This window comes from Indicator indicator, chromosome 8, assembly GCF_027791375.1.
Source record: "Indicator indicator isolate 239-I01 chromosome 8, UM_Iind_1.1, whole genome shotgun sequence".
Taxonomy (NCBI): Eukaryota; Metazoa; Chordata; class Aves; order Piciformes; family Indicatoridae; genus Indicator; species Indicator indicator.
The window spans coordinates 26492034-26511112 of record NC_072017.1 but is presented as its reverse complement, the minus strand read 5'-3'; positions in this window follow the sequence as shown (position 1 = coordinate 26511112).

Below are 19079 nucleotides of genomic sequence, written 5' to 3'. Positions count from 1 at the left end.
CATGTTGAGGTGGAACCTTCTCTGCTTCAGCTTGCACCCACTGCCCCTTGTCCTATCATTGGACATCACTGAGCAGAGCCTGGCTCTGTCCTCCTGACACTGCCCTTCACATCTTTATAAACATGAATGAGGTCACCCCTCAGGCTCCTCTGCTCCAAGTCAGGAGAGCATTAGGTGTATTCATGTTCTCATCTTTCCATTGGATTAATATGGTGGAAATTCCAGAGGAGGATGGGAAAAGACTCACATGACTGAAGCACATTTGGGATTGTTCTAAGACCAATCTTGTTGAAAGATATTCCTCCCCATGGCCTGTGAGAGTCATAGCAACCACTCTGAAGGGGAAAGTGCTCCTAAACACATAGAAGGACAGATAGCAATGGTGTACCCTTGTGCTAGCTGCCCCTCCAGAAAAATAGCTGAGTAAACCCAAAGTTAGCCTGGCTTAGATGGAGAAGAGCTGTAGCAAAACTTTTGGGGAGCGACAGTGTCTGAAGCAGTGTCTGTACCCCTTCTATCAAGAGTTACCCTTTTCCCTGGTAGAAAAACTGTGCACAGGACCCCAGCCAGCTGCTGCATCACCTTTCCAGGATGGAGGAGAGGCTGACTGGCCTGTAGTTTCCTGGGTTCTCCTTCTTGCCCTTTTTGAAGATTGTAGTGACACTGGCTTTCTTCCAGTCCTCAGGAACCTCCCCTGTTCTCCATGACCTGTCAAAAATGATGGAGAGTAGCTTTGCTATAACCTTAGCCAGCTCCCTCAGCACTTGTGGATGCCTCCCACTGGGGCCCATGGGTGGTAGAATCTAACTGACATTCACGAGCTTGCTGAGTTTGTGCCAGTTCAAAACCCATCAGAGAAGTTCTCTGAAGTTCAGAAATCAAGTGGTGTTCCATCACAGTCCATGTATTGGTATATATTCCTTCCTACCACAGTGTCTTTATGTGTGATAAAGCTGGTGGTCTTCATGAAAGAAAAAGGCTCATTGCCAATGCAGGAAAGTACTGGAATCCTGTAGAGATGGAGGTGTTGTTTGTGGCTTTCAGACTGGTTGCAGAAAATCTCTTGTTTAGGAGAAGAGAGAAGACACTGCCCTACTGAAGGGGATTTCTAAAGCTTTAAACTGATGGTGGTGTGGTTTTCCACCAGATATTGAACACATCCTCAGCCCTACCTCCTTTGTCCATGGCCACCAAATCCTTGATCTCTCAGCTGGAAGAGATCAGCATGTTCATTTCAAGCCCGAGTACTTTGAAGAGTTCTTTGGAGTTCCCAAATCCCTTTTGTTTAGCCTTTTGAGTCTGTTAAATTTTAAAGAAAAGTGACAATGTGAACTGTCCCTTCTGTTCTCCAGAAGAACGTAGTGGCATTTCCAACCTTCATGTTTTCGTAGCTAGTGTGTCCCAAAATATGTTTGGATGTTTATTTATTTTGACGTGTGATTCCTTCCCTGCTGGTTTTCCTGTGCTAGAGTTGCTCAGAGAATTGGGCTTTGATATGCTGATTTGAGGCAAATGATGTGAACGGTCCAAATCATGCCAACACAGTTTAGGGTTTCACAGGTGAGAGCTGTGAGTTCCATGATTGTAGCAGGAAGAATGTTGTCAGAAACATATCCAAAGAGATGCGTGGTATATAAAAGGCTTGCTGAGTCTCTGTCAGTTGAAAATCCATCAGTGAAGTTCTCTGAAGCTCAGAAATTCAGCTCTGTTCATAGATTCTCTTGAAAAGTTTCTTGAAAAGGACCTTGAAGAATAATCCAGTTCTAACACCCCCACCATGGGCAGGACACCTTCCACTAGACCAGGTTGCTGAAGGCCTCATCCAACCTGGCCTTGAATACCTCCATGGAGGGGGCATCCACAACCTCCCTGGGCAACCTGTTCCAGTGTCTCACCACCCTCACTGTTAATAATTTCTTCCTAATCTCCAGTCTCAATCTCCTCTCTTCCAGCTCAAAGCCATTGTCCCTTGTCCTGTCACTACAAGCCCTTGTCACAGTCCCTCCCCAGCTCTCCTGTAGCCCCCTTCAGGTACTGGAAGGTTGCTCTAAGGCCTCCCCAGAGCCTTCTCTTCTCCAAGCTGAACACCACCAACTGTCCCAGCTTGTCTCCATAGGGGAGTTTCTCCAGCCCTCTGATCGTCTTCATGGCTTCCTCCGAACCCACTTCAACAGCTCCATGTCCCTGTTATGCTGGGGGCACCAGAACTGGATGCAGTGCTGCAGGGGGGGTCTCAGCAGAGCAGAGCAGAGGGGCAGAATCCCCTCCCTGTCCTGCTGCTCTCACTGCTTTGGATGCAGCCCAGCACACAGCTGCCTTCTGGGCTGCCAGTGACCATTGCTGGCTCATGGTGAGTTTGTCATTAGCTGACAACCCTGAGTCATTCTCCTCCAGACTGCTCTTGAGCTACTCCTCACCCAGCCATACCTTAGAAAACTTTTTGACCCAGTCCTACACATCATTCTTATTCTGGAGTTGTTCCATTCTACTGTGTAACTAGAAAAACACATCTGTTCCTCAGAGGGAGGGAAAGAGGTTGTGCTCTGTACCAAAGGGTCACAGGGGTGAATGGTTTTAATTTGTTCACCTCAAAAGTCTTTAGAATTTCAAATGTGTTTTGAACACACTCTTGATTTGGGATATATATCTCATTAATGGGGTTAAAGCTTTGGCATCTGAATGTGTAGTGGCTTGACCTGTTCCTCCTTTTGCAGCTGGTGTGTTCTGAGTTCAAGCATTACAACATTTGTTCAATGTAGGAGCTGTGAAACTGGATCTCATCATCACTGAAAACCTTTGCCTGTCCTATTAAGTTAATTACTCCTGACATACTGATGGCAGAGGAGGCACCCACTGAGAGTCCAAGGGTAATGGTCTTTACCTTGGAAAGCCAGAGGTGCCAAGAGCAGTGTTTGCATGGGAATTCAGGTAAATTCTGCATTTCCTCTGTTCCAATCCAACTAGTTGAACCATCAGGAGTGGATCAAGCAGCTGTGCTACATCAGCTTTATTTTACAAGGTATAATCTTAGAATTGAGGAATGGTTTGGGTTGGAAGGGAACTTAAAAGTTCATCCAGTTCCAAAACTCCTGCCATGGGCAGGGACATCTCCCACTAGACCAAGCTGAACAAGGTCCCATCCAACCTGGCCTGGAACAACTCCAGGGACGGGGCATCCTCAACCTCCCTGGGCAATCTGTTCCAGTGTCTCCCCACCCTCACTGGAATGAATTTTTTCCAATCTCCAGTCTCAATCTCCCCTCTTCCAGCTCAAAACAATTCCCCCTCATCCTGTCACTCCAAGCCCTTGTCAAAAGTCCCTCCCCAGCTCTCCTGTAGCCTCCTTCAGATACTGGAAGGCTGCTCTAAGGTCTCCCCAGAGCCTTCTCTTCCCCAGGCTGAACAGCACCAACTCTCCCAGCCTGTCCACATAGAGGAAGTTCTCCAGCCTTCTGATAATCTTTGTGCCATTGGGTTTGAAGGGACCCTCAAAGGTCATCTTGTCCAACCCCTCTGCAGTCAGCAGGGACACCTCCAACTTGATCAGGCTGCTCAGGAATACAATGAGCCTGATCTTGAATGTCTCCAGGGATGGGGCCTGCCCCACAGCAGAGGTTCTCCAACCCACTGATCACCTTTTTGGCCTCCTCTGGACCCTCTCCAGCAGGTCCATGTCCCTCTTGTGTTGGAGGCCACAGATCTGGACACAGCACTGCAGGTGAGGTCTCACCAAAGCAGAGCAGAGAGGCAGAATCAGCTCTCCCCATCTGCTGTCCACACTGCTTTTGATGCAGCCCAGGCTGCCATTTGCCTTCTGGGCTGCAAGTGCCCATTGCTGGCTCATGTCCAGCTTCTCACTCACCAGCACCCCCAAGTCCTTTTCTGCAGGGCTGCTCTCAGTCTCATCATTCCCCAGCCTGGATTGATATTGAGGGTTGCCATGACCTGGGTGCAGGACTTTGCACTTGGCCTTGTTGAACCTCATGAGATTCTCCTCAGCCCACCTCTCCTGCCTGTCCAGGTCCCTCCGGATGACACCCATCCCACCCTTCAGTCTTAACAACCACACCACTCAGCTTGATGTCATCTGCAACTTGCTGAGGGTGCCTCAGTCTCTATCTGTAGCATTGATGAAGATATTGAACAGCAGTGGTTCCTATACAGACCCTCGAGGAACACCACTTGTCAACATCTCTCTGCCTGTCACTTTGAGCCAGAACCTTTTAAAACACCTTTTCTACTGGGGCCATTAGGCATCTCCAAAATAGAAATGAAGAGGGAAAACCCAAGGAAATAGATCCCCTTTTTCCCCTGAAAAAGGGATTTTTTTTTCTTTGTACTGAAACAAAAATCAATCCAGCAATAAATACCAAATGGGCTTCCCCCTTCAGGGCAATCATTTCACAGATCCCTAGCAAGAAAACTGATGTTTCTTTCCTTTCATTTCCTTTCTCTAAAAATAGTTCCTCAACTCTGTCAATTGGATTGGCAATTAGATGTTCTACAATGATGATTAAATAACCCAATTAGCCCCACAGTTTAGTCACCAAATATTCTGGTTTGGCTTACAGCTTTAATCATAGAATCACAGAATGTTAGGGGTTGGAAGGGACCTCCAGAGATCATCCAGTCCACCCTCCCTGCCAGCACTACTTAATTCAGGTCACACAGGAATGCATCCAGGAAGGTCTTTGAAAATCTCCAGAGAAGAAGACTCCACAGCCTCTCTGGCAACCTGCTCCAGGGCTTCAGCACCCTCACACCAAAGCAGTTTTTTCTCATGTTGAGATGGAAGCTTCTGTGATTGAGTTTACAACCTTTGTCCCTTGTCCTATCAGTGGGTATCACTGAGAGGAGACTGGCTCCATCCTCCTGATAGCCACCTTTCAGGTATTTGTAGACATTGATAAGGTCTCCTCTCAGCATTCTCTTTTCCAGACAAAACAGTCCCAGGTTTCTCAGCCTTTCCTCTTCAGAGAGATGCTCCAGTCCCTTCAGCATCCTCATAGCCTCTGTTGAACTCTTTCCAGCCATGTGTTGCTTGAACTGGGGAGCCCAGAAATGGACAGAGTATTCCAGATGCAGTCTAACTAGGGGTGAGTAGAGGGGAAGGAGAACCTGCCTTGACTAGCTGGCCACACTCTTCTTAATACACCCTAGTATACTGTTGGCTGTCTTGGCCACCAGGACACATTGCTGTCCCTTGGATAACTCATTATTAACCAGGACTTGAGGGTCCTTCTCTGCAGAGCTACTCTCCAGTAGGGCAACCCTTCAGCTGTACTGGTTCCTTCCAGGTGCAGGACTCTACACTTATCTTCATTGAACTTCATGAGGTTCATCTTTGTCCAGCTCTCCAGTCTGTCCATTCTTAAACTTCAGTTTACAATTCTATGGACTACAAAGAGTAGGAAGTTGGAGGAGGGCTTTTGCCCTCAGCTTATCCCTATTTTGACATCTTCATTGCCAGGAATTTCTCTGGTTCCTTATCCTTGGTTCAGACAGGGAAAACTTGTATGCAATAAGACAATTCAGAGTTTAGAGCAATTCTCCATTCAGGAGGGAATTCTGCACTAGATGAGAGGTTACCAGACCTGTATGGTTCACTGGCTGGATAGATGTGTAAACAACTAATCTCATCTCTAGAAGAAGAGATAGTTTGTCCCTTGTACCTCACCAAGAGCATCATAGAATGACTTCAGACCTTTAAAATCATCTAATCCAACCATTGTCTAACTCTGTCAAGGCTGATGCTAAACCATGGCCCTCAGCACCACATCTCTGCCTCTTTGAAACACCTCCAGAGATGGGGATTCAACCACCTACCTGGGGAGCCTGTGCCAGTCTTTGAAAACCCTTTCAGTCAAGAAGTTTCTTCTGATGTACAACCAAAACCTCCCCTGGAAACAATTTCAGGCCATTTCTTCGCATTCTATCACCTGATACTAGGGAGACCAACTCCCCATCCCACTGCAACTTCCTTTTAGAGAGCTGTAGAGAGCAACGTGGTTTCCTCTCAGCCTCCTCTTCTCCACACTAAACAACCCCAAGTCCCTCAGCTGCTCCTCACCAGACCTGTTCTCCAGACCCTTCCCCTGCTTCATTGTCCTTCCCAGGACATGCTCCAGCACGTCAATGTCTTTCCTGTAGGGTGAGTGGTGCAAAACTGAATCCAGTATTTGAGATGACAGCCTCACCAGTGTCACTGTAGCTTATTTCTCTTTCATTTCTCTCAAAGAAAAGGTCTGGGGAGTTCATAAGACCACCATCACGGCTTATGCCTACCAGAAAGTCTGAACACGGGGCTGTGAGGTACGAATCTTTCAGCCAAGTTCAGTTTCATCTTCAGCTGGAAGGAACAATCCTCTGCTCAGCTGCCATTCTGTCTGTCTCCCTGGTGCCATTTTTATCTCTCCTGCATGTTCATTAATGAAGATAATTTCAGGCGTACAAATCACAGGGTGCAAACACAAGGTGACAGAGAAAGGATTTCATTTATCTTGCCAGGGGGTGACAGTGCTTTGTCGCTCTGGTGTCAGCCCAGTTGTAATTTCATTTTGAAGACAGCAGTTATTTGATAATGAGCATTTCAGATTTTAGATATGTTTGTCTTTGGAGGTTAGTTACTGAGAGACTGGAAAAATTTACCAAAAGAGAAAGAAAAAAAGAAGAGGATGTAGACTTCCATGTGATATATACATCTATAGTGTGTCACCTGATTCAAAGATAGAGAGCCACTCTTCAGGAAGACCTCCAGGAAGACCTGGACAAGATAAAGGAGTGAGCTAAGAAGAACCTTACAAAGTCAAATGGAGACAAGTGTAGGGTCTTGCACCTGGGAATACAGAACCCATGAGTGCAGTTAATACTAGGGTTCACCTGGCTGGAGATCAGCCCTGTGGAAAGGGTCCTAAGGGTCTTGGTGGACAACAAGCTCAGCATGAGTGCACAATGAGCTGCAGGGGCAAAGAAAGCCAACAGGATGCTGGGTTGCATCAACAAGGGCATCACCAATAGGGATAAAAAAGTCGTTGTCCCACTCTGCTCACTGGGACAGACCACTCCTGGAGCACTGCCTGCAGTTTTGGTCCCTGCTGTACAAAATAGATGTGGAGAGGCTGGAAAGTGTCCAGAGAAGGGCCAGGAGAATGATCAGAGGCCTGGCAGCCCTGCATGTGAGGAGAGGCTGAGAGCTGGGTTTGTTCAGCCTGGAGAAGAGAAGGCTCAGGGGAGACCTTATTACCATGAACCAGGATATAAAGGGTGGCTGCCAGGAGGAGGGAGACTTCCGTCTTACAAGGAGTCTCATGGAACAGACAATGGGGACAAGTTACTGCTGGGGAGATTCCCATTGGACTCCAGAAGAAAATGTTTCCCCGTGAGAACAGTTGGACATTGGAATCATCTCCCAAGGGCAGCAGTGGAATCCCCTCCACTGGGCAGATTGAAGACTCAGCTTGACAGAGTGCTGGGCCAGCTCATGTCAACTCTATTGTGACCCGGAATGATCCTTGGGGCCCCTTCCAACCTGGCATTCTGGGATCTAATGGACCTCAGCTTGGTACTCTTGATTATTGAGTAGTTTACTCAGGAGGAGTGGTTATGAAAGCTGTTACAAAGGATCAGTGTTCATCCTGCTCTGACCAGCAGCACAGGGAGGGGATTCTGCCCTTCTGGTCTGGTTAGGCCCCAGCTGGAGCACTGTGTCCAGTTCTGGTGCCCCTGACAAAAGAAGGACAAGAAACTGCTGGAGTAGGTCCAGAGGAGGCCAAGAAGATGTTCAGAGGGCTGGAGAACCTTCTCTGTGGGAACAGACTGGGAGAGTTGAGCTGTTCAGCCTGGAGAAGACAAGGCTCCAGGGAGACTTTAGAGCAGTCTTCCAGTTCCTGAAGGGACCCTGCAAGAAAGTTGCTGTTCACTAGGCCTCTAAGTTCTTTCTCCACAGAGCTTCTTTCCAGCAGAACCCCTAGTCTATACTGGTGCCTGATGTTGTTCCTCTCCAGATGCAGGACTCTGTCTTTAACCTTACTCAGCTTCAATTAATACATTCCTTTTTCTTTTTTTTTTATTATCCCAAAGTCTGTGAGTGTGAGAGGAGCAGTATCAAGCAATGGTTAGCTATTGAGAACAACATTTCAAGGGCAGATGGATTATTACCTTTCCAGAAAAGTACTCACGTTTCTGCTGAGCAACCTTCTTAATCTCCTTTTATTACTAGAACTTAATGAGGTAGTCATATAAAACATAATTAAATTTATAATAATTCTTCCATTTACGTGATAAGCAAAGGGAAATTCTCTCTACAAAGCCCATTTAATAGCACCAGAGAATCATCATAGAATGGCTCAAATTGGAAGGGGCTTCAGAGATCATCCACTCCAAACCCCCCGCCATGGCCAGGGACACCTCTCAACTGGACTCGACTGCTCAAGGCTTCATCCAACCTGGCTTTGAACACCCCCAGGGAGGAGGCATCCACAGTCTCCCTGGGCAACCTATTCCACAGTCTCACCAACCTCATACTTCAGAAAATCCAGTCTAAAACCCTGCTCTCCCCCAGCTTCAAACCATTCCCCCTTGTCCTGTCTCTAGACACCCTGATGAAAAGTCCACCTCCAGCCTTCCTGTAGGATTCCCTTCAGGTACTGGAAGGCAGCTCTAGGGTCCCCAGGGAGTCTTCTCTCATCCAGGCTGAACAACCCCAGCTCCCTCAGCCTGTCCTCATAGCAGAGGTGCTCCAGCCCTCTGATCATCTTTGTGGCCCTCATGTGGACTCTCTCCAACAGTTCTGTGCCCTTCATATGAGTGGGACACCAGAACTGGACATGGCAGTCCAGTCCATTGTTCTCTCTGCTAAAAATGTCCAAAAAATGTCTACTAATTACTGCCAGGTCCTAATGACAGCCTGTGACCATGAGGGCCCAAAAGGATCTCTGCTTTCTCTGATGTCCCAGCTGTAAGATATGAATTGGAACACAGATCCCTTAGGCTGCCAGCCCTTTCTCTGTTCCATCTTTTAAAGCTCCAATTCTGCAGTGCGCACCAAGCACAATTTTATCACCCAGACAGTGCTGCTGTCAGTGGAGCTGCTCGAGGAATAAGGTCAGCAAGTGCATGTGTACAAGGCCAGGGACTGAAAAAATATTTGGGATGAGATTTATTCTCCAGTTAAGAACCTGAACGGGGCTCAGCACGAGAGATTCTTCAACTTGTTTGTGGCTTCCTCAGTAAAAAAGTTTGTAGTAATAGTGGTAAAGTGAGAAGTTCTTTCTCTTCTTTATGGTCTCCTAGAGCTGTCATATTTCACAGCTGGTCCTCTGTTTGACTTTTATTACCAGCTCTGTTAATATATGGTATATCCAGAGGACTGCAGACTCAGAAGATTGATTGGCCATTTCTGATAAATATTAAGCTTCAGTGTTACACGCTGGCAAATCAAAAGGGCAGAAAATGCTCCTGCCTTGCAGAGGTCAGGGTTTCTAACCTGCAACTGACCAAATTGGTCAAAATGACCAAACTGACCTCCCCCTCTGCTCTGCACTGGTGAGGCCTCACCTCAAGTACTCTGTCCAGTTCCAGGCACTCCAGATCAAGAAGGACAAAGAACTACAAAAGAGTCCAGGGCAGGGCCACTATGATGCTGAGGGGACTGGAACATCTCTCATGAGGGAAGGCTGAGGGAGATGGGGCTGGTTAGCTTGGAGAAGAGGAGGCTGAGGGGGGATCTGATCAATGCTTAGAGATACCTAAGGGGTGGGTGTCAGGAAGATTGGGCCTGACTCTTCTCAGTGATCCCCAGTGACAGGACAAGAGGTAATGGGCATAAAGCTGAACATAGGAAGTTCCATCTCAACATGAGAAGGAACGTCTTTACTTTGAGGGTGGCAGAGCACTGGAACAGGCTGATGAGATGCTGCCAACAGGCAGAGTCTCCATCTCTGGAGACATTCAAGACCTGCCTGGACATGTTCCTGTGTGACCTGCCCTAGGTGATCCTGCTCTGGCATGGGGGTTGGACTCGATGATCTCCAGAGGTCCCTTCCAACCCCTACCATTCTATGGTTCTGTGAAATAGAACACACACGTTTCAATCCAGAGCAAATCTATTGACATGGACTGACAGGCAAAAATAAACCCAACAGACTAAGGATGCTTTCCCTGAGTTTAGATTTCTTTTGACTGCACAGTACAACTACCAGGTACTGGGCATGGAGCAGCCTTTCATTAGAAGAGGAGGCTGAAAGGAGACCCTATTGATTCTGTGTCTTGGAAAGGTATCATGTAGAGCAGCTAGTACCAATGTGTGGAAGGACAAAGCCATGGTTGGAAGGGTGGCCAACAGTAGGTCACAGTAGAGTTGAGATGAGCTGGCGCAGCACCCTGTTAAGCTGAGTCTTCAAACACCCAGTGGAGGGAACTCCACTGCTTCCCTTGGGAGATGACTCCAGTGTCTGACTGTTCTCATGGGGAAGCATTCTTCTGCAAATAGTAATTGGTTTACAGTATATTTCTCTGCCTCCTTGCTTGTAGCTACACATCAGGGCTATTTAAGCCCTGCTGGGCTTTTTGTGGTTTGCGGGTTTTTTTGTTTGTTTAGGTTTTTTTCACTATTTGACCCCTGTGAAACTTCAACAGGCTGGTTTCAAGGAAAAGAATCTGTTACCTTTGGTGTTGGGAAGCAAAGAGCTGCTATTCCGTGCTTTTGGAATGGTTTTCCTTTGGCTTATCTGCAACTTTATGAGTCAGGATGAGGGACTTGCCACATCCCAGCTGTTCACGAGATTTCCATTTCTTCTGCTGTGAGATGAGTCAAAATAAAATAAAGCTAAAACAAACTCAGCCTGACTGCAGAGGATAGAATTAGGAGCTGCAGTGTCATGCAATGCCTGATGGTTTGTAATATCATTTCTCATTGTGGAAGTAATTAACTGGGAAGATGCTGAAACTATGCCAGAGCTGAACAAAGTGAGGTCATTAAAACATTTCTATTTTACCAAAAGAAGTTAACGGAGCAGCTTTGGCATACATGTGATCTTTTTTTCTCACTCAGATTGGAGCTAAAATATCAATTTGCTTTGCAGCTTTCAATGCAGAAGTGTATTTTTTTTTTTTTTTAATTAGAGGGAATTGCTTGCAATGCTCCATGCTTCACCTACCCAATCTGTGGAGAGTGTTTGGATCATCTGTTGGTGCTTATGGTTCTAAAATGGTATGGTATTTTTGGGTTTGGTTTTGGTTTTTAGGTTGGGGTTTTTTTGTTTCGTGAGGTTTTTTTTTTTTTTTTGTGAGGGGGTTGGGTTTGGTTTGGTTTGATTTGGTTTGGTTTGGTTTGGTTTGGTTTTGGTAGCAGGAATTATCACTCACACAGAACTTTGCACAATAGAGGCTTTTCTCTGTGCCTGGAATTCTTGAGAGAAGATTTAAGACTTCCTTATGTATGAGGTGTCTGGGAAACCAGTGGAAGATTTTGTCCAGAGGCCCTCTGATGCATTTTGATCTCTGAAATACCAACCTCTGTATGGTGGAATGATGTATCCTTAGCTGTTAATACAGTCTCAGGCAGTTCACAACTGTGTGATCAAAGCAGTGTCTTGATATGGTTTGCCACCTAGAGAGGATGGAAGGAAGGAGAGGTAATCCAGGAGGAATCAGAGGGCTGAAGCACCTCTTCTACAGGGACAGGCTGAAAGAGTTGGGGCAGTTCAGCCTGGAGAAGAGAAGGCTCCAGGGAGACCTTCGAGCTACATTTCAATATCTGAAGGGGTTCTACAGGAATGCTGGGGAAGGACTGTTTAGAAGGGCCTGTGGTGACAGGATGAGGGCCAGTGGTTTGAAACTGGAGCAGGGCAGATTTAGGTTGGACCTCAGGAGGGTGCTGAAACACTGGAACATGTTGCCCAGGGATGCGGTTGAGGCTCCATCCCTGGAGACATTCAAGATCAGACTCTACGTGTCCTTGGGCAGCCTGCTCTAGCTGAGGGTGTCCTTGCTGAGTGCAGGGAAGCTGGACCTTGGAGGATCCCTTCCAACCCAATGCAATCTGTGAAGCTGCAAATACAAAGAGTTTGTCCCAGCAGCCAAGGATCAGGTTTAGCAATGTGAGTCAACACCATTAGAGAGGCCTGATCTCTGGTTTGGAACAGAGAAGCTTTGGACTTGATGGTCTTCAGAGATCCCTTCCTACCCCTACCATTCTGTGATTCTGTGAAGGAAGAACATTCCACTCTATCCCAATATGGCTGTCTTCCTCTCTGCCTACATTCCCTCCAGTCCTCCATTCACAGCCAAGAAAACATTTTGGTCTCTTTAGGTGTTTCTCAGCCCTGTCATAATTCTGCCCTCCAGCAAGGACCATCAGGGAAAATTTATTTAGTGAGTTTCATTTTATCTTTTTGTAGCTCAGTTACTTCTCATGGGAAGATTTACAGATTGCATCAGGTTGGAAGGGACCCACAAAGGTCATCTTGTCCAACCCCCCTGCAGGCAGCAGGGACACCTCCAACTAGATCAGGCTGCCCAGGACCACACTGAATGTGATCTTGAATGTCTGCACAAGATCCTAGTGTGTGATGCTCGAGGGTGAAATCTCATCTGGGTTGGATAAAAATCTAAATAGATGGACAAAGCAAGGTTATTGCATTTTAGATAGGATGACAGTTCCTCTCTGCTTTGAAGTTAAAAGTAGTTCTAGATTTTCTTTTTTTTTTCCTCTTTTAGAAAGAGGGAAAATGGAGTCTAACCTTGCTGAAATTAATTTTTTTTCTCAGTGATTAATTTTCTCTCATCCCGAAGTGACCTACAAGAAGCTTTTGTTATTTTCAGGTGAAATGTTTGAATCTAAGGTTCTGGACTATTTAACAGTGAATTGTTTCCAACTCTAGTTGTAATCTGTTTTCACTAGTACAGCCAGTTTTAAACTTCCCATCAAGGTATAAATGAGCAAACATTTCATTAAAAATGAAGAGGCTTATGACAATACCTCTCCTCCCCGAATGGAACCACCTGAGCTGCTCTTAATAGCCAGTGACATTCATTAGCAGTTCTCTCAGAAATGGAAAACATTTTCCATCTGTTCAGACACCCTCATTACAAAGTAGTTAAGAGCCTGTGGGATCACACAGACACATTCCTGCAAATTACAAAATATCAAAATGAGTTATTGAAGAAGCAGGGATGGCTTTGCAATAAGTACCTAAACCCTTCAACTTTGTCTTTACTAAAGACACTGCAGACACCCCAATGGTTGAAACCTGTTTAGCCTGCAGCCTTCCAGATCATAACAATTTGAAACTCTGTGCTGTACGTACCCCAGCCAGCTCTGCCAGGTTACACTCACAAAGAGCAGAAATCAGTCTTGTTCTTTGACAGACAACATCACTGAGGCCAAGTGACTAAGAGAAGGCCCTGGAGAGACCATAAAGCTGCCTTCCAGCACCTAACGGAGCCTACAAGAAAGCTGGGGGTGGAGTTGGACTTGATGATCTTTAGAGGTACCTTCCAACTCCTACTGTTCTATGATTCTATGACTTTTTACAAGAGCTTATAGTCATAGGACGAGGGAGAATGTATCTAAGCTTCAGGAAGGCAGATTTAGACCAGAGATTAGGAAGAAATTCTTTAGAGCGAGGGTGGGGAGACACTAGAACAGGATGCCCAGGGGAGGCTGTGGATGCCCCCTCCCTGAAAGTGTTCAAGGCCTTGAGCAACCTGGTCTCTGGAAGGTGTCCCTGCCCATGGCAAGGTGTTGGAACTTGATGATCTTTCAGATCTCTTCCAACCCAACCCATTCTATGTTTCTATGATATTTGCCTTTGTTCATTGAAATGATACTGCAGAATAAGTGGAAGTAAGACATGTATGGCACCATGCTGTACTCTTTTTGCTAAGAGCAAAAGGAATGCTGCTCAGTTCTTGTTCCTTTTGGGCACTAATGCATCTGTGTTAAAGAAGGTAGTGTGCCACTATCAGTTGTGTCCATGAGAGGGTTTGAACATGAGCATGCTCAAAGAAAACTGTAAGCTAGGCTCATACTAGTTCCTGATTGTTTCCTTTGATTAGTAATTTCATAGAATCATAAAATCATAGAACCATAGAATCTTAGAGGTTGGAAGGGACCTCTGGAGACCTTCAAGTCCAACCCCCCTGCCAGAGAAGCATCCATCAGGGCAGGTCACACAGGAATATATCCAGACAGGTCTTGAAAGTCCCCAGAGAAGGAGACACCACGACCTCTCTCTGGTCAGCCTCTTCCAGGGCTCCGGAACATGTAAAACAAGCAGGTCCCACAACTGTCCCATATGGCAATGCTGTGATGATCTAATTGTATATTTATAAATCAGTCATAGAGCTGTTTTGGTTGGAAAAAACTCTATGATTAACCAATCCAATCATCAACCTAAGACCACTACTTCTATTAAACCCTGTCCCAAAGTGCCATGTCCATGCATTTCTTGAATGCCCCCAGGGATGGTGACTCCCAAAAGAAGAGAATCAAAGCTGAGGGTCTCCCAGGAGCTTACCAGTTTTACAGACTGTGTTGCAAAGCTTGGAAAGAACAGAAGCCAGAGCTGCTCTTCAGGTGTTGTATCTCAGCCAAAGAGCTTGGCTCAAGGAAGGGAACTTACAGCGATTTGGTGTCAAGTCCCTGCTACAAACAGGGCTGGAGCACCGTGAAGAGGACACTGGTCAGAAAGAGCAGGTGAAAATAAGGCTGAATAGAATCTGAACTTTTATAGATTTGAGGAGTTTTTCCTTTTTTTTTCCTTTTTTTTCTGTTTAAGGTTTACCTCTTTGAAATGGCTGTTAGCATCAGCTGTCAGAGAAAGAAAGGATGAATAAAAAAAGAACAACCCAGCTCTACAAACCCTTATGCAGATTTCAGAGATTTATTGCTATTCAATAAATTTCTAACAGTCACTAACAGCAGAGCTCACATAAAATTCTCAAAGTGAAAAAAAAAACAAACCACAAAAAAACAACAACCCCAAAAAAACCCAAAGAAGTAACAATTTATAATCATGCATTACAATGAATGAACTTAACCCTCATGCAGCACTACATGTCGTGGACTTTATGAAAGCCACAAGTTCCCTACTAATCCTAGAATGGCTCAGGTTGGAAGGGGCCTCAGAGATCATCTACTCCAACCTGCCAGCCATGGGCAGGGACACCTCTCAATTAGAGTCAGCTACTCAAGGCCTCATCCAGCCTGGCCTTAAACATCCCCAGGGAGAAGGCATCCCAACCTCCCCAGGAAATCTGTTCGAGAGTCTCACTGCCTTCATATTGAAGAAATTTTTCCTAAGATCCAGTCTAACCCTGCTCTCCCTCAGCTTCAAATCATTCTCCCTTGTCCTCTCTCTAGACACCCTATCTCAACTATTCTGGAGATATATAGGAAAAAGAAAATTGCAAGCAAAAGGAAATAAATTAATAGAATATAGATGAAATTCATGAATGATTTAACTGTTTAGTTATTTGGTAGATGCTTACTTGAGTTTAGTTGAGTGGGAGTGCTGATCTGGGAGTGCTGCAAGAAGGCTCTGCAAAGGGATCTGGCCAGGCTGGATTGATGGGCCAAGGCCAGCTGTATGAGATTCAAAAAGGCCAAGTGCTGGGTCCTGCACTTGGGTCAAACAACCACATCAGTGCTCCAGGCGTGGGGAAGAGTAGCTGGGAAGTTGCCCAGTAGAAAAGGACCTGGTAGTATTGGTTGACAGACAGTCGCAGATGAGCCAGCAGTGTGCTCAGGTGGTCAAGAATGCCACAAGCATCCTGGCCTGGTTCAGCAATGGAGTGTCCAGCAGGACCAGGGAAGTGGTCCTGCCCCTGTACTCAGCACTGCTGAGGTCACAGCTTGAATTCTGTGGTTGGTTTTGGGCCCTTCATCCCAAGATGGATGTTGAGGTGCTGGAGTATGTCTAGAGAAGGGCAACAAAGCTGGTGAAGGTCTGGAGAAAAGGGCTACTGAGGAGCAGATGCATTGGAATGTGCTGCCCAGGGAGGTGGTGGTGTCACTGCCCTGGAGGTTTTCAAAAAAGGATTGGACGTGGCACTTGAAGCCATGGTTTAGTTAATCATGAGGTGCTGGGTGATAGGTTGGACTTGATGATCCCTGAGGTCTTTTCCAACCTTGTTGATTCTATGATATTCTATGATTCTATGAAATACTGCAAGGAACAAGAAACCTCCTAGTGGAGGAACCTTGGCCAAGCCAGTAGTAGCCATCAGTCCAATGTTGGTGTGTGCTACACTCCCAAGCTGTGTTGCCTTTTTTGTAGGAAAAAGGCCTAAATGAGATTACCCTACGAGACAAATGTTTTGGAGTGTCATAAAATACATGTGAGCATGAACAAAGCAAGCAGCATAGAACAGATCAAGTGGTCCTCTGCAGACTGAGATGAAATAGGCTCCAGATGTTGCTAGGATTCATGAAGCAACTGGCCAACAAACACACATCTGCACTCTCCTGAGTGTCTCTAAGCTGCATCATAAAGACACACTTTCCAGCCAGGATTTTCTGTATCACCACTGTTTGGAAATTGATTGGCTTGTTGTACTGCATGAACACTGAGAACCAAATGTGAACTTGAGCCAACAACCAAGCAGTGAGTTCCCTCCCTCCCATTCCAGTGTCAGATTTTCTCAAGCTCTGTTACAAATGAGGAGTTGATATTGCCAGAATGCTCCCTCTTTTTTTTTTTTTTTTTTCTAACATAATCTTTTTTTGCAATATTCTCTCTCTGTGGCCTACAGAGAAGGCAAGGAGTCAAATTTTACGTTAGAAGTAGAAGGTGACTATGCCAAAAGACTAAATCCTTGTCAAATGTTGATAGGTTGCCAGCAGCATATGGCAACAATGGAGATAGCTGAAACGAAGGCCAGCACAGGACATTGTATGGAGAGCAACAGTAATGTGAGCTGTTGGAAGATATTGTCTTCCAATTTTCTTCCCGGTGGAGCAAACAAATAGAGTGAATGATGAGGGGAAATGACAGTCCTCCCACCAGGTTGGATGTTCTATAGCTTAATAATTAAATCCTCTTCAAGCATTACAAACACACCATAGAATCATAAAATGGTTTGGAAGGGACCTTAAAGATCGCCCAGTTCCAACCTTCCTGCCATGGGCAGGGACACCTTCCACGAGGACCAGGTTGCTCAAAGTCTCATCCAATCGGGCCCTGAACACCTCCAGGGAGGGGGCATCCACAACCTCCCTGGGCAACCTGTTCCAGTGTCTCACCACCCTCACTGGAAACAATTTCTTCCTAATCTCCAGCCTCAATTTCCCCTCTTCCAGCTCAAAGCCATTGCCCCTTGTCCTGTCACTACAAGGCAAACGTCCCTCCCCAGCTCTCCTGTAGTCCTTCAGGTACTGCAAGGCTGCTCCAAGGTCTCCCTGGAGCCTTCTCTTCTCCAGGCTGAACAGCCCAACTCTCCCAACCTGTCCCCACAGGGGAGGTTCTCCATCTCTCTGATCATCTTTGTGGCCTCCTCTGGACCAGCTCCAACACTTCCATATCCCTCTTGCATCAAGTAAGATGAGTCAGAAAAGTGATGTCATCCATGATGGAAATGATAATGAACTAGATTGTTTTATGGGATTATGGCCAACATTTTCAACAAACCATTCCCTCAGCTCTGCAGTCACCTCAGAGATCTCAGTCAAGATTTTTAAATAAAAGAACCTAAACTGAAGTTTTAGAAGTGAAATTTTCAAAGGTGCCCAAGTCACGTGAAGATCTGTTTCATTATCAAAGAAGGGGATTGCAGCTCCATTGCCTTTTGAAGACTGCCTTGGGTGCAACATGCAACAATAAATATTCTCTTGCCCAGTCAAATTGTTTGGCAACAGAAAGTTCTTTCAAGCATTCAGGATGCCCAGGGCTTAGGAATCCCAGCCACTCATTTTTATATCTTTTCATGGCCATTAGGCCACCAGTTTTTAAAGCTAAGGTTCCAGTTTCACTGTCCCACACCATTCAGTCATATCACTGTGACCTTTGTGTAGCAAACCTTTGTAAGAAAGATGTTCTCCAACATCTGGGTGATGAAGGGACTGGAACATCTATCTGATGAGGAAATGCTGAAGACCTGGGGCTGTTTAGCCTGGAAAAGAGAAGGCTGAGAGGGGATCTTAAGAATGTTTATAAATATCTGAAGAGTGGGTGTCAAGAAGAAGGGGCCAGGCTCTTTTCAATGGTGTCCTGTGATAGGACAAAGGGCAATGGATACAAACTGGAACACAGGAAGTTCCACCTCAGCACGAGGAGAAACTTTTTTTTTGAGAAGGCACTGGAGCCCTGGAGCACGCTGCCCAGAAAGGTTGTGGAGTCTCCTTCTCTGGAGACTTTCAAGATCCATCTGGATATGTTCTTGTGTGACCTGCCTTAGGTGGTCCTGCTTTGGCAGGGGAGGTTGGACTGGATGATCTCTGAAGGTCCCTTCCAACCCCTACCACTCCATGTTCTGGGCCAGAGTAGATTGATTACCTTATTCTGCAAGGAATGCATTTGCTGGGGATTGCTTAAAGAGAGAAAAACTAATTTTAAAATTATGAGACAATAACAGGCTCACTAATTAGGGCCTAATTGTGTCAGCCTCAGAGTTGTAACAGAAATGGAGAGATAAAGAAATGGCCCTTTGAAAGGAGTGCCAGTGAGAGACTTTGGCAAAGTGCAGACTGGACTGATTACTTTATCCAGTTGCTAGAAACTGTCTTTAGAGAGCCTGCTTGTCCCTGCAAAGGATTTGAGGTACTGATGGGTTTGTGTTGTCATACCACACAAGAAAGACTACTTATGTTCATTATCAGAGAAGGTGGTGATATCTCAGTGTTGATTAGTTATCAGGCAGTGGAGAAAAGGAGGCTGCTGAGAGGAGACTTCCTTGCTCTCTACAGCTCCCTGAAAGGAGGTTGCAGTGAGGTGGGGGTTGGTCTTCTCTCCCTAGTATCAGGTGATAGGAGAAGAGGAAATGGCCTGAAATTGTGTCAGGGGAGGTTTAGGTTGGAGATTAGGAAAAAATTCTTTGCCACAAGAGTCAGGGGTCAGAACAGGCTGCCTAGGGAGGTGGTG